This window comes from Equus quagga, chromosome 12 (genome assembly GCF_021613505.1).
Source record: "Equus quagga isolate Etosha38 chromosome 12, UCLA_HA_Equagga_1.0, whole genome shotgun sequence".
NCBI classification, from domain to species: Eukaryota; Metazoa; Chordata; class Mammalia; order Perissodactyla; family Equidae; genus Equus; species Equus quagga.
In genome coordinates, this window is record NC_060278.1 from 48,868,051 (window position 1) to 48,892,559 (window position 24,509).

Genomic DNA, 24,509 nt, shown 5'->3' on the forward strand with positions numbered 1-24,509 from the left:
AATTGAAAGAGGAGTTGGTGAAGAATGAGGATGGGCAGGGTGAAATGATCTGATTTATAATTTAGGAAAATTTATTCTGGCTCTTTTGTAGTGAGTGGGTTGTGGAATGTCAAAGGAAGCAGAGAGGCCACTTGGAAGTTGACTGTGATAATCCTTCGAAAAGATGTCATGAATTTGAAACAGATCATCATATGTGCTATCATCATAATGTAGCACATCATAATGTTCTAACGTCTGTTATATCTATGCCTGTGACCTTCACGTCGGCAGAAAGTTGGTATCCCAAGGGTATAGCATAGTGATCCATGGATAAAACGTCTTAGGAAATATTTGTTGAATGAGTTAGTATATTAAAGAGAAAGAAAACACTGAAAATGACTGAAAAATTGTTGATGCATCTTAAGTGTATTTTTATAATATGACTGTTTTTTATATAAAATTATCCATTAATTATAAACTAAAGATAGTTATGAAGAGCTGTTGGTTTACTTTTCAGAGACAGAGAATTTCAAGAAAACCTTAAAATTTGCCTGTAAAGTGATCACTGGATAGCTTTAGAAAGTTCATCTTCAGTGCTAGCCAAGTGGTGTAGCAGTTAATTTCCCATGCTCCACTTCGGCAGCTCGGGATTCTCTGGTTTGCATCCCAGGTGGGGACCAAACCCACCTGGGCTTGTCAAGCCATGCTGTGGTAGGCGTCCCACATATAAAATAGAGGAAGATGGGCACAGATGTTAGCTCAGGGCCAATCTTTCTGAGCGAAAAGAGGAGGATTGGCAGCGGATGTTAGCTCAGGGCTAATCTTCCTCAAAAAAAAAAAAAGAGTTCATCTTTTTATTCTGGAAGGAATTGTAAATAAGACAGAGCAGAGGAGCCAGAGCAAGACTTGGATGGATGGAAAGCTTACAATAGACTCACATGACCCAAATAAATAGTTTCTTTTTGGTACATATAGAAACTCATGGATTTGTAACCAACTTTTTCCCTGTATTTTCTTTCTTTTCTTCCTCGTCCTCTTCTCCTTTCTTTTCCTCTTTCTTCTTCTCTTTCCTCTTTCTCTTTCTCTTTCTCCTTCTCCGTCTTCTTCTTCCTCCTCTTCCTTCTTCCTTCTTTCTTCTTCCTCTTCTTTTCTTCTTCTTCCCTTTGTCCTCATCCCCCGTCTTCCCCTGCCCCCTCCTTCTTCTTGTAGATTCACCACCAGGTAATTCTCTAAAAATGTTCTAATTGGTCATTTATATGAGCTTAGAATTGAATGATTTGTTAGTTTGAGGTAAGACCATAAGATCAAAATTAAAGGAAAGTTACTCTTTAAGGGTAAATGTGAACTTAAAATAAAAAGGTTCAGCAGAACAAATCAGATTAACAATGAAAAAATAACAATATGTTTAATGACTCTTTATCATTGAATTGACTCTTTATCTTCCAATTGCCTTCTGAAAAAACTTACCATATAAGAAACGTGATTGTAGGCTCCTTGAAGGAGTAGATCGTATCTATGGGTTATTGAATCCTTAGTACTGCTTTGTATTCAAGCACTAAAAAGTATTTGTTGAATTAAATTTGGAGAAGATAATGGTGAATAAGGATGCTTGGCCTTATTTGGTCTCAATTAAAAAAAATTGCTGCAACTTCAGAAGTAAAAAGAGGCCATAGCGTAATAGTTTGATGTTTGAGAAGAGAAGTAATACAGAGACAAAGTAAAGCAATAGGCACAAAGTAACTTCGAGAATTTTTGCACTGCTGCTAAAAATTAGAAAAGTGAATTAGGAACCAGTTTGCTGAGATGAGATAAAAGATTTAACGACCTGGAAAAACGGTGAAGAAAATAAATGAAAGGTAAAGAAGTCCTCAAGGTGAGGAACGTAGATTATGAAGAATCAAGGATGAAGATCGGTATGTGAAAAGAAAGAATGAAGAGTCAATTGTTGAAAAGACTTAGAATTATATTTTAAAATATGAATTCCCCTCTGAATCAGATAACCATTATTAATTAAATATTTTGCATTCTTAGGAAAGAGGAAATACATGGGTTTTTGCTACGTGAAATAATTATAACCATTTTGGAGATGGTCTAAAAATGTCAAGAGCCAAGTGGTACAATTTCTCATTCAGTGAGATTCAAAGGAATTTTTTGGCTTCATTTCTATCGAGATTTTATATAATGAAATTGAATTATTTTAAGTTAAGGAAATCTTTGTAGTCAGATATGTTCATTTATTTCTTTATTTGGTTTTAAATTTCTAGGTGTTATGGCAACATTAGCCTATATCAAAAATTAGAGTTTAACCTGGAAAACTGTCCTCATTTTAGCAGGCAGAACTTTTAAATCTTTTTGCTTATTCAATTTATTTACATTTCAATCTCCCTAGTTTTTGAAATTAAGTGTTAGCCTTTGCTATAGGTTTTCTAGGGAGCAGGTCTCTTGCAAAATGCAGCAAAAGTGTTTGAACTAAGCATTTAGCAAGCAACATGAGGTATTTTTTTTCAGAAGGCAATTGAAAGATAAAGAGTCCAATTCATTACACAGTCCTTGGGCATGTAATTGGAATCGCCTACCTTTTCAGCATAAGAATTACCTTATCCACTGTGGGCTTTATTTCTTAATTAAAACAGCACAATTCAAGTAATTATCATGGTTTCTTGATATTTGTTTAAAGAACAAGTCACTTAAGAATCTAATTTATTGGGAGAGACACCTCTGTAGTATGTTTGTGTAAATGTTCACAGAGGGTAAAGACTACTTAGAATAATAACTCTCTCTGTCACACATTCATTCTCTGGCTTTTTCTCTATAAAATAAGTACTTTAGTAATTTGACTCTATTAACTTAAAATTTCTAATAATTTACTTAGGAACTGAACTGAAGATGATCTTATATTACGTATGGGTGAATATAATTTTCATATATTTTAAAATTTCTCTAAATATAAATATATACGCTTATTTAGTAAGTACAGAAGTGTGAACACTACCTCACCTGTGTTCTCACATCCACAGGCCACCACTCTTGACATTTGCATAATTTTCCTTCTAAATATTCATTTATATATTTACCAGAAAGATGTGGCTAACATTGATTAAACAATCTTGTATCTGCTTCTTTTAATTTAATAGTTTCTCATATAAAAAATGGTTATTTAACAATCTTTGAAAACACAATTTTAATGGCTGCAACCTATTCCAATTTTATAGTTTTGTCATGATCTACTTAACTATGCTTACATTCTTGAATATTTCCTGTTTTTTTGTTTTATAAATACTTCTAATCAAATACCTTTATATACAAAGTCCTTGACTTTCCATAATAGACAAGATTCTCTCTTTTATTTGCAGTTGCCATAGACAAACTCAAACTAACTTCAATTAAAACAAAAAGAGCTACTGGAAGGACAGTTTGGCGATGTGGTGGGTCACAGAATCCAAACAGTTGTCCAGAATGGCAGGGATGGCATGAGGACTCCAAAACACTCGGCGCTCATAACTCAGAGAACCACATTAATTCTCCCTGGTTTTTTTTTTTTGTTGTGTATAAGGTTGTGTATTAGCTTTCCTCTTCTCTTCTCCCTCTGCTTGTCTTGGGTACGTGGGATACAGACGCTGCAGATGCTGTACACCTGGTATCTCTTCAATCGCCAATAAGAAGCTCATACAACTCTCTCTTGCTCAGTCTCCAGACACAAAAATTGCCAATAGTGCAGTAGGATGCTGTGAATAACCCAGCTTGACCAAGTGTCTACCCTTGGACAGAGGCCACATTACTAGAGGAGACTGCAATCCAAGATTGAGGATAGAATTGTAAAAATGACACATTGTGTACACTTCTTGCTGAAACTCAAGACATATCAGCTACCCAAAGATGAATGAAATCATTTATCAAATCCACGCTTGCAGGGAATTTTCTAAACTTACAAGCAGTGGAAGATATCATGAAAGCAAGGACACATGCATTTGATTACCTAAGAAGGAAAAAACAGTCTTGCATCATAAGAATCCACCCCAAATAAAAACATAATCGACAAATAGAAAACAAAATGCAATACATGTAATGAAAAGTACTCTCTTAATATGCTCAGAATGGTTTCAAATTGATAAGAAAAACAAGTTAATAGGGTAACTAATATAGGGTGAATCTTACCAATTTCAGAGAAAAAACTATTTACAAACTGATTTTGTGTATGATTTTCATATCTATACACACCCAAATGTGTATATATATTATTGCTATATAGCAATATATTTTCAATAAAAGGGTGATTACTGTTTCTTATGTGTTTTCATTGCTTTTGACCATTGTAACTTATTCTTAGAATAAAAATGGTTTTCTTTTAATGAGTATTTTGAAATTATATCTCTTTAAACTTGTGCTCCAATTACTGTTTTTTCCTAATTCATGTGTCAAACCACGTTTATAGCTGGTTGAAGCATAGGATCCTGATCATGTGGGTTACATAACATGTAGGGACAGTAAACTACACTGCCTGTGTCATGATTTCCAGGAGATTATCTGGGAAGGAACAATTCAGTAATAAAGGCTTTGAAAGCTCACGTATTTCAGGAGTAAATTTGACTTATTCTGCCCCAAGACAGATATGTGATTCTGGGGCTCAATTCTATGAGAACAACAAGGACTGATATCTGTAAATATGAACACCTGTAAGCTTTGCACAGATATTAGGGGTTCATTCTCCATCGATCTCTTTGTGCAATATATAGATATCTGGCTCTTCTTTGTGCCAGACACTGTATATAGATGCACAGATGAATTAGGGTCTTCTCTAGTTTCTTACAATGAGGAAAGATCAACATATATGACATGAGTTTCTTTTGAGTTAGTACTTTGTCATCATCTTTAAGATTATTATTCATTTGAGACTTGTATTCATTATGATTTCTGTTTACCTTTTCTTATACATTAACACTAGGTTCATTACCCAAAAAAGTATATATATATATATATATATATATATATATGTCACAGAATAGTTAAAAAAATATACTGTTATGTATTTTTGCTTATTCTTAAATTTCATGATGTAAAATGTTAGATGAGTGCATTTTTTAATGAATGCAATTAAGAATTTGAAGAATGTAATTTTGCTTAATAATCATAATAAGTATATCAGTAACTGGCATTTACTGTGCTTTCACTGTGTGCCAGGCATTGTTCTATGCACTCTAACATGTATATCTCTTTGCATTTCACAACAATCCTGAGGTAGGTACTCATATCTATTATCACAGTTCTGATGTCCAAGATCCTTTGTTGTTGACTGAATGTTTGTGTCTTCTCAAAATTCATGTGTTGAAATGCTACCCCTCAATGTGATGGTATTAGGAGGTGGGACCATTGGGAGGTAACTAGGATTAGATGAGGTCATGAGGGTGGTGTCCTCATGAGCTGGATTAGTGCCCTTGTAAGAGTCAGAGAGAGCCTGCCTCCCCCCTTTCCTCTCTGTCCTATGAGGATGCAAGGAGAAGTCAGCCTTCTGCAAGCCTGAAGAGGATTCTCGCCAGAACCCAACCACATTGGCACCCTCATCTCAGACTTCCAGCCTCTAGAACTGCAAGAAGTAAATTTCTGTTGTTTCTAGGCCACCTCGTCTATGGTACTTTGTTATAGCAGCCCGAATTGAGTAACACAACCTCTGAAAACTGAGAGTTGTTTTCATTCATTTTATGACAAAATTTATTCAGTGGTAAAATTCTGAGCTGAATTGATTGGAGGTTAATAACAGTCTTTAACCAAACCTACTCAGTGTGAATATTATATGTTTAGCTGAAAAATATATTGTCTTTTATGATGGTTACCACTGTGGTTGTTATGTAATATATGGAATATGGAGTGAATTACCTCATATAATATGGTTTAATTTGAGAAATACATCTAGCCCCAAGGGTTTTAGAAAAGGGACTGTGGGATTGATTCTAATCCTCATTTACTAATAAGGAAACTGAGGCCCAAAGTGCTCAAGAAACTTGACCAGGGTCACATAGTCTGTGTGTAAAAGAACTAGTGTGGAAACCTTATCTTAGAAGACTAAAGGTCATTTTCCTGACTAGACTTCAGAATTGACTGGTCTAGTTCATATGCAAGTAACGTATGAATAGACGTTAATGAATAAATGCTGTAGAAACATTACGATTAAGAGGGAACAGCTTTTGCCTGGGTGTTAAAAAAAGGAATTCTAGGGGCCAGCCTGGTGGTGCAGCAAAGTGCACCCACTCTGCTTCAGTGGCCTGGGGTTTGCCGGTTCAGATCCCAGGCACAGACATACTCACTGCTTATCAAGCCATGCTGTGGCAGGCGTCCCACATGTAAAGTAGAGGAAGATAGGAATGGATGTTAGCTCAGGGCCAGTCTTCCTCAGCAAAAGAGGATTGGCAGCAGATATAAGCTCAGGGCTAATCTTCTTCTTCTTCAGAAAAAAAAAAGGAATTCTAACCCAAGTTTTATTACTAACTAGCTCTGTGACCTTGAGCAAGTCTCTTAAATTATGTCTCTCCTCAATCCTTGTTCATGTGATGAGGATCATTATACTTGCCTTACAAAAATCTTGTAAAGCTAAAATGCTGTAATTGTGGGGAAAGTACTTTGAAACTAATTAGTGCTGTACTTATATAAGATGTTGCTATAACAGTTTCATAATATAAAGATATATTTTTACTCCTTTAAATTGAAAAGAACATTAGGAACATTTCAAACTTAAAATACTCAAATAAGAGCATTTCCCAAAGTGTGTTTCACAAAACATTAACCTGTGAAATGCTCCAGGATGAAGAGAGTGTTGGAGTCCAATATAGATGGAAAAAAGATACATATTACATCTTCTTCTTGAAGATTCACAAGGCGAATGCAGATACTAACGGCTTCTAGAGTCTTGCTTAAAGAGAACTTTTTTTTTTTTGCTGTATTTAACCCAAGATTTCCAGAATTTATTAAGCTACCTTCCAGTAGCACCTTTGCATATTTTGTGGAAACTTTTGCCTGAATATGTTATAGGAAATTTCCACAAAATAGTTAGTATGTAAAAATACAAGATTCTCATTAATGCTAGTGTGTATTTTATCTCCAAATGAAAAATTATTTAGTTATTTTATGAATACCACCAGTTCTGTTTATATTTAGAAAAATACACAGGTTTTTTCCCTCCTCCTACAAAAAATGTGTTCTACTTTCAAAAAATATTATTTGGTTTTTCACCAAGACTTCGCCAATAAATGATAGATCCTAGTGGTATAATAACTCATTAGAGTTTATTAATATTGTTGTAGGCATACTACACACAAATGTCATCAACTTTTAAAGAGTTCTCATTTATCTAATTTTTCATTATTTTATTTATGCATTCACAGTTCTTTGGAATAACTCTTATGGTTAATTTTTTGTGTCAACTTGACTGGGACACAGGATTTCCAGATATTTGGTCAACCATTATTCTGGATATTTCTGGGAGGGTGAATTTAACATTTAAATCAACAGACTGAGTACAGCAGATTGTTTGTCCTAATGCAGATAGGCCTTATCCAGTGAGTTGAAGGCATGAATAGATCAAAAACTGACCCTCACCTGACTAAGAGGAAATTCCTCCTGCCTGAACACGTTCAAGCTGTGACTTAGGTTTTCATTCCGCCTTCGAATATACTGCCAAACTGAGACTTTGACTCTTCCTGACTGTACCTGCCTTGGGATTGGAGCTGCCCTATAAGCTCTGTTGGTTCTCAACTTGGACTAGAAATATCCATTGGCTCACCTGGGTCTTTAAAAAAAAATGTGTGTATATATTCGTTGGTTCTGTTTCTCAGGAGAACTCTAATACTGAATTTTGTACTGAAAGTGGTTTTAGAGGAACAGAATTTTAAGGCATGTTTTATGAATTGGTTCTTGTGTCTCTGGAACTGTCTCTCTAATATTGATATTGACCCTGATATCAGTTTCCCTACATTAAACCCAGCATATGTGGGGTTAAAACCAAAGCACTCATTCCCTGCTTACTCCCTGGCTACCTGGCTCCAGAATCCACTGTCTGCCATGGAGACAAACGGCCAAGGATAGCTACCTGGATTCATTATCTCCTCCTCCTCCTTTCCACAAGCCACTACAGGCTGGTGGAAAAGCTGCTGACCAGCAAGGTCATGGGATCCCTCCTCTCTGCAAGTGTCTCAAGGCCAAACACAGGCTGGTGGGAAAGCTCTGACCAGCAAGGCCATATGCTCCCCTTCCCCTACCTAAAATCCCCAATAAAAACCTCCTTTACTTTTAGCTTTTCAGGGAGTTTGGGATTTCATAGTGTTAGCTGCCCTCTCTTCTTGCTCAGCCCTGTGCAATAATAAAATTCCTACTTTCTTCCATTACACCTGGTGTCAGGAATTGGCTTGCTGTGCAATGCGTGAGTGAACTCACTTCAGGTTCGGTATCAATATGATTAGATTTAAAGATGCTAATGCCTCTATTTCCAGTAGTAAAGAACACATTGATAGTCTGTGATGTGATTTGGCAGTAGAGATGTGCAAAATATCTCCATTGGATACTCCTAATCGACCCCTTTATAAGAAGCAGGTATCTGGATGTCTGTGAATATGATACTTTTGAACATTTTTCTCAAACTAAAAAATGTAATGAGACTAGTTGGTTTCTCCTAACGTTGCTGCACAAAGTTGGGAAAGAAAAGGATGAGCTAAGGGATTTGAATTTCCAGCTCAAACAGTATAGATGACCTAAAACCTCTGTATGTACCCTAAAGGAGACCCTTATCTCTTGTAGCCTCAGGGTTGAGATGGCTAAAAATCAAATGAAAAATCTCACCTGTGAGTGGCTGCACTGCAACACAATTTAGACTCCTAGCCTCGAAGAGTGTCTATTACTGAGTGAGGGCATTAATTGGGATGGAATGGGATCCTGAACGGTGGAATGGGAACATACAGGAAGAGCCAGATGAAGCTGGGGACATGGAGCCCCTAAATTCGATGAGTCTTTGCCAATGGAAGAGGCCTCTCCATTCCCAGTGGAAGCAGTCTCGCCACCCTCATCTGAAGGGATAAACCCTGCATTATCTGAGGAAACTGTATCGGCCTCCCCTGAAGCAGATGTCTTGCAAGACAATACTGATTCTCCTCAGGACCCACCCCCATTACCCCTCTTTGCTTCTGCACCTTCCACTAGACTCAAGTCCCAGTAGGCCTCTAAAGGTGAGGTACAAAGTCTGACCCATAGGAGATGTGCTACGCTCCAAAAGAACTACTTGAGTTTTCTAATTTATGCAGACAGCAATCCAGGGAACCTGTGTGGGAATGGATATCAAGGGTGTGGGATAACGGTGGAAAGAATATAAAGTTGGATCAGGCTGAATTTACTGATGTGGTCTCACCAAGCAAGGATTCTGCATTTAATAGGGTAGCTCAGACAGTTACAAAGGGCTTTGACAGTTTGTTTGGTTGATTGACTCAAACATGGACCAAAAGGTGGTCCACAGTGAGCTAGTTGGAAATACTCAACCTGCGTTGGTTTAATTGAAAGGAAGGAATTCAAAGGCTTAGGGAAACTGCAATGTTAGAGTGGATTTGTCATATGAGATGTACTCACCCACACTGGGAGGGTCCAGAAGACATGGCTTTCGCCATGACTGTGATAAAGAAATTTGTGTGGGGAGGCCCAGCATCCTTGAAGAGCTCTGTGATTGTTCTTCTCTGTAACCAAACCTCACGGTGGGCACTGCGGTCACTGAATTGGGAAACCTAAATGAAAATGGAATAATTGGATCTTGGATATCAGGGGCCAAGTGGTGGCAGTCACCCCCAAAGGCAAGGTGGGTTGGATACCATCATGGATAGCAGAGTTAAAGCAGTAATCAGAAAAGTCTGACTCATGCAATGTACAGCAGTGGTCAGTTCATCATGGTGTTCCTAGAAATGAATTACATTGGAAGCCAACTAAATTCTCACTTGATCTGGGTAAGCAGAAAAAGTTTAGGTCAAGTAAACAAAAGTCTAACATAAATAATAAAAAAAGAGAGTCCTGGCTCCTCCATCAATTCTCAGACTTGAGCCAGTTTACTGACCCAAAATCCCTTGAATGAAGGGGAGGCCAGATCCCCTTGAAGAAGGACCCCTGTACACTGCCAAAAATATATACTGTTCATCTTTTCCCAGCCTTCCCCAAAGAGACCTATGGCCTTTCACCGGGGTACATTGGGAAAAAGGAAATAATCAGAACTTTTGGAGAATTCTGGACACTAATTCCAGGGACCCAAAACATTGTGGTCCTCCAGTCAGAGTAGGGGCTTATGGATGTCCAGTGATCAATGGAGTTTTAGATCAGGTCCATCTCACAGTGGGCACAGTATGTCCCTGAACCCATCCTGTGGTTATTTCCCTAGTTGAAATAGACATACTCAGCAGATGGCAGAATACCCACATTGGTTCCCTGGCCAGTGGAGTGAGGGCTGTATGATGGGAAAGGCCAACTGGAAGCCAATAGAACTGCCTCTACCCAGGAAAATAATAAACAAAAGCAGTACTGGATTCCCGGAGCGTTGGAGAGATTCGTGCCCCCATTAAAGATTTGAAAGATGCAGGGATGGTGACTCCCAACACATCTCCATTCAACTCGCCTATTTGGCCTGTGCAGAAGACAGACGGATCTTCGAGGATGACAGTGGATGATTGTAAGCTTAACCAGGTGGTGGATGCAATTGCGGGTGCTATACCAGATGTGGTTTCATTGTTTGAGCAAATTAACACATCCTCTGGTCCCCAGTATGCAGCTATTGACCGGGCAAATGCTTTTTTCTCCATCTCTTTTAATGCAGACCACTAGAAGCAGGTTGCTTTCAGTTGGCAAGGTCAGCAAAACTCCTTCATTGTCCTACCTTAAGGGCATATCAACTGTCCATCCCTCTGTCATAATTTAGTTCACAGAGATCTTGTTTGCCTCTCCCTTCCACAAGATTTTACATTGGTCCATTTCATTAATGACCTTATGCTTATTGGACTTAGTAAGCAAGAAGCAACAAGTGCTCTAGATTTATTGGTAAGACGTTTGCATGTCAGAAGGTGGGAAATAAATCTGACAAAAGTGCATGGGTCTTCTGCCTTTCTAGGGATCCAGTGCTGGGGGGGCATGTTTAGGTACCCCTTCAAAGGGGAAGGATAAATTATTACATCTGGCCCCTCTGATAACCAAAAAAGAGCCACAGTGATTAATGAGCCTCTTTGGATTCTGGAGGCAACATATTTCTCATTTGGGCATGCTACTCTAGCCTATTTACTGAGTAACCCAAAAAGCTGCTAGTTTTGAGTGGGGCCCAGCACAAGAGAAGGCTCTGCAACAGATCCAGGTTGCTATGCAAGCTGCTCTGCAATTTAGGCCATATGTTCCAGGAAATCCAGCGGTGCTCGAAACATCAGTGGCAGATAGGGATGCTGTTGGGAGCCTTTGGCAGGTCCCTAATAGTGAATCACACTGCAGGCCCTTAAAATTTTGGAGTGAAACCCTACCATCCTCTGAGGGTAACTATTCTCCTTTAGAGAAAGAGCTCTTGGGCTGCCACTGGGCCTAGTAAAGACTAAACATTTAACCTTGGGCCACCGAGTTATCATGTGACCTGAGCAATTGCTCAACATGAACTGGGTGTTATCTGATCCACCAACCACAAAGCTGGACATGCACAACAGTACTTCATCATCAAATGGAAGTGGTATATACATAATCGGTCCCAAGCAGACCCTGTAGACACAAGTAAGTTATATGAAGCAGTCCAAATGCCCATTTTCTGCACTCCTTTTATACTGCCTTCTCCTTCCTGACCTGCACCTGTGGGTTCATGAGGAATTCCCTAAGATCGGTTGACAGAGGAAGGGAAGACCCTACTTTGCAGAGGGTCCTGCATGATTTGCAAGCACCACCTGAAAGTAGACAGGTGCAGCACTCCAGCCTCTTTCTGGGACATCCCCGAAGGGCAGTGGTGAATGGAAATCCTCCCACTGGGCAGAACTTTGAGCAGTGTACCTGGTTGTCCACTTTCCTTGGAAGAATAAATGGCCAGATGTACAATATACACCCGTTCATGGACTGTGGCCAATGATTTGGCTGGATGGTTGGGGATTTGGAAGAAACATGATTAGAAAATTGGTAACAAGGAAATTTGGGGAGAAAGTATATGGATAGACCTCTCTTAATGGACCAAAAACCCGAAGATATTTGTGTCCTATGTGATTGCTCTTCAAAGGGTGACTTCAGCAGAGGAAGATTTTAATAATCAAGTGGATAGGATGACTCATTCTGTGGATACTAGTCAGGCTGTTTCTCCACCCACCCCTGTCATCTTCCAATGGGCTCATGAACAAAGTGGCCATGGTGGCAGGGATGGAAGTTATGCCTGGGCTTAGCAACATGGACTTCAACTTACTGAGGCCAAGCTGGCTATAGCTACTGCTGAATGCCCGATCTGCCAGCGGCTGAGACCAACACTGAGCCAATGATGGCACCATTCCCTGAGGTGATCGGCCTGGTGGCAGGTTGATTACACTGAGCTACGATCATTATGGAAGGGCAGCATTTTGTTCTTACTGGAATAGACACTTACTCTATATCTGGATTTGCCTTCCCTGCACACAATGCTGCTGTTTACTACCATCTGTAGACTTGCTGAATGTCTCATCTACGGTCATGGTATTCCACAGAGCATTGCTTCTGATCAAGAAACTCACTCCACAACAAAAGAAGTGTGGCCATGGGCCCATGCTCATGGAATTCACTGTTTCTCTTCATGTTCCCCACTATCTTGAAGCAGCTGGCTTGATAGAATGGTGGAATGGGCTTTTGAAGAGTCAGTTACAGTGCCAGCTAGGTGGCAGTACCTTTGGGGGCTTGGGAAAGGTTCTCCAGAAGGTGTGTATGCTCCGAAGCAGCATCCAATATATAGTGCTCTTTCTCTCATAGCCAGGATTCACAGGTCCAGGGATCCGGGGATGGAAATGAGAGTTGCAACACTCCCTAGTAAACCTAGTGAGCCACTGGCAAAATTTTTACTTCTTGTTCTTATAACTGTATGCTCTGCTGGCCTAGAGGGCTTAGTTCCAGAGAGAGGAATGCTTCCACCAGCAGGCACAATAATAATTCCATTGAACTTGAAGTTAAGACAGTTACCAGGGCACTTTGGACTCCTCATGATTCTGAATCAACAGGCAAAGAAGGGAGTTAATGTGCTGGCTGGGTGACTGATCCTGACTACCATGGGGAAATTGCTCTACTACTCCCCAGTGGAGGTAAGGAAGAGTCTGTCTGGAATACAGGGGATCCTTTAGGACATCTCTTAGTATTACCACATCTGTGATTATGGTCAATGGAAAACTAATGGAAAACTAGGCAGGGCAACTAATGAACCAGACACTTCAGGAATGAAGGTTTGGATCACTCCACCAGGTGAAGAACCACAACTAGCTGAGGTGCTTGCTGAAGGCAAAAGGAATAAAGGATGGATAGTGGAAAAGCATAGTTATAAATATCAGTTGTGACTATGTGAGCAGTTACAGAAATGAGGACTCTATTGTCATGAGTATTTCCTCCTTATGTTGTTATAATATGCTTATGTGTGTATATATATTATATTTAATGTAGTTACATATATTATATAATTATATATATAAATAAACATATACACACACAAGTATCTTTGTTTTCTTCCCTATCATGTAACATAAGATGTACTGACTTTATGTTACTATATGACTATATGAATTTAAGTATTATTAACTTTACATCAAAGTATTTATGTTATGGACCATCAAGGAGAAGAGTAAACATTTACTCGAGGAATTTACCTCCTCTTCTGGAGAAGGGACTAGCGTGTTTTTGATTTTACGCGGGATAGTTGCGTCGTGTGAAGTGGAATTACGACTTTGCTATCGTCTTCATTTGGAGATTAAGCATGGTTTAAGGAGATGCATATGAGTGCCAAGTTGACAAAAGGTAGAATTCTGATGGTTAATATTTTGTGTCAGCTTGACTGGGCTATTGGACTCCCAGACATTTGGTCAAACATTATTCTAGGTGTTTCTGTGAGGGTGATTTTGTGTGACATTTAAATCAATAGACTGAGTAAAACAGGTTGCCTTCCCTGATGTGTGTGGGCCTCATCCAATCCTCTGAAGGTGTGAGTGTATCAAAATGCTGACCTTCCCCAGTAAGAATGAATTCTTCCTGCCTGACCGCCTTTGGGCTGGAATGTCGAGGGTTTTTTGCCAGCCTTCAGACTTGAACTAAACCTTGACTCTTCCTGGGTTTCCAGCTTATCAGCTTTCACACGGGAATTACACCATCAGCTCTCCTGGGTCTTCAGCTGGGTAGCTACAGATCTTGGGACTTGTCAGCCTCCGTAACTGCAGGAACCAATTCCTTATAATAAATTTATCTCTGTCTTTTTATCGCTCTGTCTCTTTCTCTGTCTTTCTCCCTCTACACACAAGTACACCACATCCTACTGGCTCTGTTTCCCTAGAGAACCCTGACTAAGACAAAGCCTTAAAAAAAAGGCTTACATCCTCACTACATAAAGAGCATCCCTAAATAGCTTCTTTAGTAATGTTTTATGGCAATTTCAAAACTATGGTGATTATTCCTTGAAAGATTATTAGCTAGCTTAATCATGGTTCCCAATCCACGCATTCCCTACTAGGTGAAGAGTCAGGTTTTCTTCTTGCATTTTCTTTCTAGTAAATGGTACATGTACACATATGAGACTATATTAGAGTATTTTTTTCGCTTATTTGTATTTCCCCGCTCACAACAAATCTCTCAAACCAATTTATTTATTTATCTTTGTTGGAATATCCAATACACATCTCGATGTCTGACCATTAATTGGTAACAAACACAAGTTGAACTATTAAGAGGAATATATAGACTATATCTCAGTAAGGTCCTTAAAATCTGAGTCCTTAAAATCTTGCCTTCTCACTTCTTTAACATAGCATATCAAAGGAAGCAAGTGTCTTAGTGTCTTAGATATTTTGTAAGCTAAATAATGTGTCTTGGCCAGTCACACTTCATGGTGTTGTAAAAATAAAGACTGCTAAAATGAAAATAAAGAGAGGCTAGCCAGAGTTAGCTACTATCGCTAACATTTGCCAATGACTCAAAGGCAGACAGGGGTGTGGGAAAGCTTTTTCAGCGTATAAGAGCGAAGGCTCCAGTTGGGCTCTGACTGGAAGGTGCTGGCATGGGGCAGCTGGAGGCAGGCTAACTCAAAGCCCGGCATTTTATGTGATTGGTTTGGGGAGCATGTTTGGCTTTCTGTGGTTGGTCCTGAGACAGAAGCAGGGGCAAAAATTCAGGAAGCTGGCAGTCATTGACCGAGTGCTGACCATTCTGAGCCAATTGCTGCAGAGGTAGTGGTTTGACTTTTTGGACTGGTGGCTGCAGAAGATGTGGGTCAGAGTTGTATTGCCCTACGTTATCTGTCCATTTGTAAATTCAGCTTCTCAGTGTGGATTATTATAATATTATAGCGAAATAACTTAAAGAATAAAAATATAAAATTGCACATCAATTACACTAAGGCGGGAAAGGTATTCTGGCACATACATAGTGGTGATGAGCTGTCTGTCAAAGGCACCTCATTGATGATGGAGAATATGGATGCACAGGTCAAATATGTTGACAGTGGCGGAGAGGTGAGGGGGAATTTATGACAATACACATTGTGGATTTAGTAAACCAACGGCACACACAACCACCTTTTTCTGTGGAGAGATGCATTGTCTCTTGTAGTGTACATTGTTAGAATATGCCTTATTCTGATCTTACTTTAATTATGTCAGCATCAGCAAATTCCACACTACCTCTCCAATTGGGAAGATTTTGCCGGCTGGCATTAGCCAGTTTACCCCAGCAGTTGGTCCACTAATTCACATTAGGCCTGTGGAAGAGAAAATTGCACTTAAGTAGAAGAGTGATATTTTCAAACGATGAATGTTCACTTACTAAATTCTTCAATTCAGGAATATGACAAGGTGAGGAGCAGAAACGGGGATACCCGTTTTTTTCTTTGAGTGATCATTTTCATCCATCATTTTCAAAACATAAATGAGCTCTTCTTGTTCCCACTCAACTATATCTCCCATCCATTATCTGAGAAGAATGTATGCATGTCATGACTCTAAGAAAGTGGTGTATATGTTATTGTCAAGTAGAGCATTTATTTTTCAAAAGTCATAAAGGGCACAAATTATTTTTCTCCCTCAGCAATAAGATTGTTTTGCTAAAATAAAAGGGTTGGATTCTTTAGAATCTTTTACAAGCATTGACTCATACAGCTGTGTACAGAACATGTATGTTACAAATAAAATACCTAGATGTTGTTTTTCTGTCTTTCAAATTTGTGCTTGCGTTGAATAAAAGATTATCATTGATCTGTTCACTTCCTCTGGCAAGTCGTTCAGAGTTTCAACTCCATAGATCATTAATTTGCAAATAATACAGCTCCTTGCTTCACAAGCTGAAGTGCCCTCAGTAGCAGAGAATGCATTCAAGTCCGCAGGTGCCAATGGGGGCTACATTTGGGACTAGCAACATGTTAAGTGTTATTCAGGGACTTGGGGGTGGTAAATGTGGTCTCTTTTTTTTTTTTTTTAAAGATTTTATTTTTTTCCTTTTTCTCCCCAAAGCCCCCCGGTACATAGTTGTATATTCTTCATTGTGGGTCCTTCTAGTTGTGGCATGTGGGACGCTGCCTCAGCGTGGTCTGATGAGCAGTGCCATGTCCGCGCCCAGGATTCAAACCAACGAAACACTGGGCCGCCTGCAGCAGAGCGCGCGAACTTAACCACTCGGCCACGGGGCCAGCCCCAATGTGGTCTCTTTCTTAAGGGTCAAGTTGTTTGTGTCTTTACATGGGGGACTTAAGGGTCTCTGATCAGCAATCTCAGGGAAACAACAATGAAAGTCTTTTTCAGTAAAGAAAGGCTGATGATAACATTTATTTTACCACTTATGCTATAATACATTTCACATGCAAAATGAACTACTGGGTCAAACAACTCATAGTTGCCTCCATCTCTCAAATTTAATATTCACTATGACGATCTTTGTTTCTTGTCTGAGTCAAAGGACTCTGATCCACTCTCTGGAGAAACAACCATTAAAATAACCAATAGAGTAAAAATATTTAGCTTTGATTTACATTATTGATTGAGACTGGTCTTCTTTGGGAAAATATCTATTAAATAAGCTGACATCTGACCTTTTATCACTAAACACATACCTGACACTTTATTACTCAGATGTTACAGGTATTTGATTTTCCATATTTCGTTTTATTCTTTCCCGTGCAATCTTTTGTTTCAATGTGAAGAAGGTAATGAATTAACTTGGTGTTTAAAAACTGAGTATACTCCTCATAGAAAGCCAAGTATATCCATTTATTTGGGCAAAGTCCCAGTATTGTTTTTCAATTATTATAAATTGGCCTAAAAAATGAACCATCAAATGTCTTTTTAATACCATGAAACATTTTATTTTATTTATTTTTTAAAGATTGGCACCTGAGCTAACATCTGTTGCCAATCTTCTTTTTCTTCTTCTTCTTCTCTCCAAAGCCCCCCAGTATATAGTTGTACCTTCTAATTGTAGATCCTTCTGGTTGTGCTATGAAACATTCTATAATCTCCACTGATGAGAGGAAAAAAAATGTGGACGTGAGAGAAAATAAATAAATGATAAAACGGCTAATGGTACATCTTCGCTACTATGCAGGCAACTATTCCCCCACTTTTGCCTATTGGTACTGAAAAAAATTACATGCCTTCTTAAACCTACTCACCAGTTATTTTAGCATCAATATTTTGTAAATGATCATTTTTTTTTTTACAAACATCATCACTTTAAAGGATTAGATTGAGATTGCTAAAACTGCTGAATATTATTGTCCAAGTTTTCATCCATCTGCTGTGAGATGAAGAATCCACTAACTTCAGGTTCCCAGTGGCGGATTGCATCATTCATGCACAGTGGGTCCTGCTGTGGACTGAAATGTGTCCAGTGCTAACCCCCCTGTGATTGTATTGGAGACAGGGCCTTGAAGAGGTTGAGGAAGGATAAACTAGGTCATGAAGGTGAAGCCCTGAGCCCACAGAACTGGTGTCCTTAGGAAAGAGGAAGAAACACCAGTTCTCTCTCTCTCTTGACACAGCCAGAAGGCAGCCATCTGTAAGCCAGGAAGACAGCTCTCACCAGAAAATGAACCCTGCTGAAACCTTGATCTTGTACTGTCCAAGCTCCAGAACTGTGCGAAAATAAATTTCTGCTGTTAAAACTACCCAGTCGATGCTATTTGTTATGTCAGCTTGAGCAAACTAAGACAGGTCTTCTCAGTTTCTTTCAATAAGGACATCTTTTGTGGCTTGGTGGCCTGCCTGTTTTTCTCTTTTCCTATTTGTACCTTTGTTTATTTGCTTGGTTTTTTTAATTCATTCTTTCCTTTTTACAAAATACTTAATTTTTTGTAGCAGTTTTAGGTTCCCAGCAAAATAGAGTGAAAGGTGCAGAGATTCCCCATAAACTTCCCGTCCTCCCACATGCATAGCTTCCCCCGTTATCAACGTCTCCCACCAGAGTTGTTCATTTGTTAAATTAATGAACCTACATTGACACATCGTTATCACTCAAAGTTCATAGTTTACATTAGGATTTACTCTTGGTGTGGTACAGTCTATGAGTTTGAACAAATATATAATGTTATGTACCCACCATTATAGTATCATCCAGAGTAATTTCACTGCCTAAAAAATCCTGTGTTCCACCTATTCACAATTGGCATACTTTCTTCCTTAAACATTTTGTAGAATTCACCAGCAAATCCATCTGGGCTTGATGCTTTCTGTTTTGTAAGGTTATTAATTGTTGATCCAATTTCTTTAATTGATATAGGCTTATTCAGATTGTCTTTGTCTTCTTGTGCGAGTTTTGGCACATTGTGTCTTTCAAGGAATTCGTCCATTTCACACAGGTTAGCAAATGTGGGCATAGAGTTATTTACAGAGTTACTTTTTATCCTTTTAATGTCGATGGGATCTGTGGTGATATACCCTCATTTACTCCTGATACCAGTAACTTTTGTCCACTCTTTTTTTTCTTAGTTCACCTGGCTAAAGACTGATCAATTTTATTGAGCTTTTCAAGTACCAACTTTTGGTTTCATTGATACTCTCTATTGATTTCCTGTTTCTGCTCCAATTCTTATTATTTCTTTTCTTCTTTTCACTTTGTATTTAATTTGCTCTTCTTTTTCTTGTTTCATAAAGAGGAAGCTTAGATTATTGATTTTAGGTCTCTTTCCTTTTCTAATATGTGCATTCAATGCTATAAATTTCCCTCTGAACACTGCTTTTATCGTGCCCACAAATTTTAGTAAGCTGTAATTTTCTTTTCATGTAGTTCAAAATATTTTTAAATTTCTCTTGAGATTTCTTCTTTGACTCATGTGTTATTTAGAGGTGTGTTGTTTAACATCCAATTATTTGGGTATTTTCCAGATATTCCTTATTGATTTCTAGTTTAATTCCATTGTGGTTTGAAAGCAGACATTGTATGGTTTGTATTCTTCTAAATGTGTTGAAGTGTGTTTTATGGCCCAGAATATGATCTGTTTTGGTGAATGTTCCATGTGAGCTTGAAAAGAATATGTATTTTGCTGGTTTGGGCTGAAGTAGTTTATAGATATCCATTATATCCAGTTGACTGATGATGATGTCATTGAGGTCAACTATATCCTTACTGATTTTCTGCCTGCTGGATCTGTCCATTTCTGATAGAGGAGTGTCAAAGTCGCCAACGATGCTAGTGGATTCCTCTATTTCTCCTTGTCGTTCTATGGATTTTTATCTCACATAGTTTGATGCTCCATTGTTTGACACATTAATGTTAAGGATTGTTACGTCTCCTTGGAGAATTGATTCCTGTATGATTATATAATGCTCCTTTCTCACCCTGATAACTTCCTTACTCTGATGTCTGCCCTGTCTGAAGTTAATATAGTGACCACTTCTTTCTGTTGATTAGTTTTAGCATGCTATATCTTTCTCCATTCCTTTACTTTTAATTTATATATGCCTTTATATTTAAAGTGGTTTTGTTGTAGACATGTGTAATGGGTCTTATTTTTTGATCCACTCTGACAATCTCTGTCTTCTAATTGCTGCATTTAGATTATTGACATTCAAAGTGATTTTTGATATAATTGGATTAACAGCTACACTTGTTAGTTTTCTATTGTTGTCCTTATTCTTCATTCCTTTTTTGTATTTCCCTCTTTTTCTCCCTTTACTAGTTTTAATTGATCATTTTGTATCATTCAATTTTCTCCCTTTTCTTAACATATCAATTATACTTATTTTCCTAACTTTTATTGGTTGCCCTAGAGTTTGCAATATATATTCACAACTAATCCAAGTCCACTTTCAATGGTAGACTTTTTTTTAACCTGTAACAGATTTGGCTGTACCTACAGTACAAGATGCCGTCAAATTGTTTCTATTTGGCTAATTGCTAATTGAAAAAGTATGTCATTTTAATTTGTATTTCTTTGATTAATTTTTAATGTGGAGGCACTTTTTTGGCTTTCTGAACATTAGTAATAATTTTTTGCATTTTCACTGTTTTAGTTGTCTTTTTGAAAGCTATTCTTATTCTTGACTTCTAAGGACCTTTGGCCAATATTTTTTGAATTAATTGTTTTAAGACTTTTTGTGCAGGGCAGGCCCCATGGCCAAGTAGTTAAGTTTGGGCACTCTGCTTCAGCTGCCCAGGTTTCATCAGTTCAGATCCCGGGTGTGGACCTAGCACTGCTCCTCAAGCCATGCTGAGGTGGTGTCCCACATAGCAGAACCAGAAGAACCTACAACTAGAATGCACAACTATGTCCTGGGGGGCTTTGGGGAGAAGAAGAAGAAAAGAAAAGAAAGAAGACTGGCAACAGGTGTTAGCTAAGGACCAATCTTTTTTAAAAAAAGACTTCTTGTGATATTTTTACTTTTTATTTTATAAAGACAAATTTATCATTCTTTTCCTCTACAGTAATGTGATTAGTCAGAGCATCGGCTATAGAGTGACATGCATGTGACTTTAGTCCCAGCTCCTCCAGTTAAATGCTAGATGAATGGGACAAATTGCTCAAACTCTCTGAGTCTCATATTCCTCATTGTTAAAGTGATATAAGAAGAATTCCCATCCATAGCCTAGAGAACTGGCTGCTATACAAGATGTTACATTTAGACCCTTCACCATTTGCTTGAAATAGTTTTGAATTTGAGTTAATGCCTGTTGCTCATTTAGATGCTCAGTTGGATTCTCTCCTCTGACCTATTGAATGCTTACTTATACTAAGTTAATTTTTGCATTTATACCACAAATTCTTCTGGCTAGGTTGTATTAATTTCATAATATATAGCCAACATTATTTTTGTTGCTATTTTATTTAATTGCATCTTACGTATATGTAATCTTGCTCTGTCCTTATTTATTATTTTGTGTACTATCTTTTTTTCAGGTTTAGTATCAAGTCTATCCAAGTTCAATAAATGAATTTGAAAACTTGCTGTCTCTGCATCTCTGCATCTCTGGAATAGTTTATAAAATGTAAAATCACTTACTCTACATTAAAAATACACACGGTTAAGGGCCAGCCTGGTGGTGTAGTGGTTAAAGTTTGCACACTCCACTTTGGCGGCTGGGTTCGCAAGTTTGGATCCTGGGCACAGACCTACACACTGCTCCTTGAGCCATGCTGTGGTGGTAACCCGCATACAAAATAGAGGAAGACTGGCACAGATGTTAGGTCAGGTACAACCTTCCTCACCAAAAAAAAAAAAAAAAGAAAAAATACACAGTTAAAACACATTGGAGAAAATCAGAAAAGGAATCTTTATTGCTGAAGTTAAAACCACTTACCTATGAAAGGATGCTTCCCTGTCCTAGTTACTATTTTATACTCTCAATTCTTAGAAGCATGTTAAACTCAGGCCCAAATTATATCACAGGTCTTTGGCCTTCACATGCTTTCTGGCTGGTAAGCTTGTGTTTTTATTGTGTCTTCCCCACATATTGGATGATCAGTTCATCTTCCTGCTTTTAGTTATGTGGCAGATGGCACGGGAGGTGACTTCCTATGGCCATAGGTCTTGAAATCCCTTTCTAAGGAAAATATTCTCTTACACACCCCACTATTCAGCATGTGAACCACGAATGCCATGGCCACAACTTGTTAGACCAATGAGGGGCACTTGTTCCAATGACAACTGACATGTAGTTGTACAGCAAACTGTGATCTAATGAACCTGATGAGGTAGAGTAATCAGATTTTCTCTGTTAAGAGTATGACTAAAAGCATGTAGGAATTTGACGGTCAGTGTTAGGAGCTGCAACTGAAAGTTCGCGGAAGCTAGATGAACCAAAAAAATGTATAATGTACCATGCATAACTTGCAGTTATCGGAGACAGGAGCTAAAGGGAGAAAATAACTTTTAGTGGGAAAGAAAAGAAACAATCAGAATGTAGTTTAATCAAGTTAATGGTGTGGTATCAAAATGAAATCCATCACTTTCTTCTTTGATAACATTTTTGCAGAAACCATGAATCTGCTTCTTCCTGAGCCTGGCTGCATTAGGACTCCTGGCCTTGAGATTTCAGAGGGTCTCAGCTCCCTTATTGCCCTGTGCTTATGCTTGATGCAAACACCATTATTGGAACTAGTCATTTTTTTTAGCAACAAAAGCAGCCTCATCAGATCAGTTGCTTTTATAATACCCTCTTTCTGAAGAGCAAAATTTGTGCAAATAGTATGACTAATGGGGTTCTAATATTCTGGAGTTCTTGTTAGATAACTCTAACAAATTTAGACATATCTACAATTAGATATATTGGCAAACTTCTCCAACTATGTTGTGACATTTGTCCATATATATTTCTCTATATTATACCTACATGCTGAATTGCATGGCATAGACTATTCAATAACATGACACGGAATTTTAATCTACCCAAAGCAGAACATAATAAAAAAAGATAGAGTTTATTTTGTGAGAGTAGAAGAGACTAACTTATATAAGAGTAAATTTCAAACATGACCTTTAATAAAAACAAAAAATTGCTCTGTATATATTTCTTCCAGCCTCAAAGCTCCAACCTTTGGATCTATTTTTTTAAACTCTTAAAGTAGTTAGTATATGTCAGGTTATCCTATACAGAATATTTTTTTCTTAAGATCAATATTGTTTTTGAGATGAGAAAGGTAAGAGTAATCAGAGATGTAGAGGAATAATTTTTACAGATCTTTTTTGTTATTAGTGCCATCCAGTGGATTCTGACTCCTAGTGACCCTGTGTCCAGCAGAGCAGAATCCTGCTCAATCTTTTTGCGCCATCCCCTCACCTTTTAGCGCTCCATTGGACAATGCTCCGCTGCTATTCACAGGGTTTTCATGGCCAATTTTTCGGAAGTGCGTGGCCAGGTCCTTCTTCCTAGTCTGTCTTAATCTGGAAGCTCTGCTGAAACTTGCCCACCAGGGGTGACCCTGTGGGTATTTGAAATCCCAGTGGCATAGCTTTCATCATCACAACAACACATAGCCATGACAGTGTGACAACCGACAGACAGGTGGTGTGGTTCCCTGGCCAGAAACAAACCTCGACCATGGCATTGAAAGCACCAAATCTTAACCACTAGACCACCAGGGCTGGCTATAGATCTTTTAATTATTGCAATTTCAGATTTCATTTTGAATATAATCCCCATCATCAGACATTTTCTTTAAGCATACGTAAGTGTTGGCCCGTTGCGAGATATCTTTTTCTGCCTAGAGGAAGAAAGAATGTCCATGAAAACCTTATTAGTTAGGGGAACAGATGCCAGCCTAGAATCCCATGAAGTACAATGTCAAGTGGCCCTCATGCTAGAGAAAATTTCATTCTCTGGATTTGCCAATTGTTTTGGGTCCAGGTTAAGACTGATATTAACTTGTCTGAAAGCGGCAATCTAAATGGGTCAAGTCTAGTTGCTTACCATAATAGTACCTCTCCCAATCCTGGGATATTCTAGGGAAGAGTGCCATTTAGAGAAATGGAAAAGTGAAATTGAAGTATAAAATGACTTTGTCTTCTCTCTACGTTTTATTCATGCCGGTAATTTAAAAGCCTCACATTTTGATCTTTTCGGCACAATACCACTTAAATTCATCCTTCCTCTTTGTGTTCAGGGTGGGAGTGATGGGTGGCAATGCATTATTTTAAGTGTATATTGCCATGACCTGCAGAGGCTTAAGATAGAACCCTTTTGAAAAGGAACCGAGAGATGAAGCAGATTGGTTCTCCCTGTGAATGCCTAGGCAGTCTAAAGAGTGTGTTTGGCCCACTGTTGGTAAGCTATTTAGTTCCTGCCAACAATGAATTCTCTAGGATGACAGCAGGATTTGTCAGTGGCTGCTGCTTGACACGTTGAAGGGAGAGAGGTACAAGACGATGGAA

At 38.5% G+C, this 24,509-nt stretch overlaps 1 pseudogene; it reads left to right on the plus strand.

Moving 5' to 3' along the window:
* Positions 1-10,068: 10,068 nt before the first annotated feature.
* On the plus strand, positions 10,069-13,214 carry LOC124248165 (uncharacterized; annotated as a pseudogene).
* The last annotated feature ends 11,295 nt before the right edge of the window (positions 13,215-24,509 follow it).